Consider the following 1234-nt stretch of genomic DNA (forward strand, 5'->3'; position numbering starts at 1 on the left):
ACGGGGGGGTGGGGGGGCTCAGCGTGCCCCCTGGCAGACCCTGAAGTGGACTGAAAGTACTTCTGGTCCACTTCTGGGCTCACCACTGAGCACGTGATGCCCTCCCCTCCCCCCGCTCCTGTGGGATGCTCGATCTGCCCCAGCATCACAGCGTTCATGAGCTGTGCCTGGTACCTCAAGGTATGCAGAACAAATCAAATCAGGGACAGTGATCCAAATCAACAAATTGAATCACTGTTCCTGATTTGGGCCAAATCCAAATCTGCACTGAATATGGCCCATTTTGCACACCCCTAATCAGCACCTATGTTCTCTATCTCTCTGAGAAACTAATAACAGATGCAATCATCCTAACAGGCAATGAGTGAGCCAGCTATGATAGTAAACAGGAAAATGATTCCTGAGGATCTGTCTTTTCAGTTGGACACCTTCATTAAGGAAGACTTGGATCTCATTTAACATAGCAACTCTTGTACAGTGAGGCTCTGAAAAAGCTGAGAGCCCAGCCCCAGTCTCCTGCAGGAAAAGCTTCAACCTCTACCATTCCTGTGGGAAGCTTAATAAATTTGCTGCTGTAGCAAGTGTTAGTCTCTTGGGACACTGGTAGTTGCTGAAGTTTAATAAAGGAAAATTCTTAAGCAGAAGAATTGAAAGAGAAACCAGTTCAGATGATAAAGCAAATACAATTTAATTAGAAAAGAAAGTTATTCCACACTTTCACATACAAACAAAAAACAAAGAAAGCATGGGCAGTAGAAATGGCCACTACTCCTTTGATGCTGTAGGTATTATAAATTGATTTATTACTAGATTGTGGCTTGGTTCTTCTAATTGTGACATATTGGCATTATGGTCTGTTTTGATTCAGAATAGCATTGCCTTCTGCCATGACTCTGCTGTTTGGTGATTCTAGAGAAGTTAATGGTTATCATAAACTAGGTCTTTGATCTGTAGACAATAGCAGGGTAGTTAGCTGATGGATGCTCTAAACAGCCTTATTCTCTGGTGAATGGAAAAAACAGTTAAGACCCTTTATATAATGATAGCTGGAAATAATAAGGGGGTAGATTCTTAAATGGAAGAAGGCACCTAACTCCCATTGAAATAGACTTTGTCTAAGTGCTTTAAAAGCCACTGAGGTTCTGGATAGCTTAGTAATAAGATTACTTGCCCAGCAAGTAGTAGACTCATATTCTAGGTTCTTCCGTCTTCCAGAGGGGATGGTATGTGAGTA

General features: G+C 42.3%; 1 protein-coding gene across 1 annotated transcript in view; it reads right to left on the minus strand.

The window, feature by feature from the left end:
* The window catches only part of DRGX (dorsal root ganglia homeobox), a 137795-nt gene that overhangs the window by 53337 nt on the left and 83224 nt on the right, over positions 1–1234 (minus strand). The gene's annotated exons all lie outside the window — the stretch shown is intronic.

The sequence above is a fragment of the Gavialis gangeticus genome, unplaced genomic scaffold (genome assembly GCF_001723915.1).
Source record: "Gavialis gangeticus isolate Ggan-Ray unplaced genomic scaffold, GavGan_comp1, whole genome shotgun sequence".
Taxonomy (NCBI): Eukaryota; Metazoa; Chordata; order Crocodylia; family Gavialidae; genus Gavialis; species Gavialis gangeticus.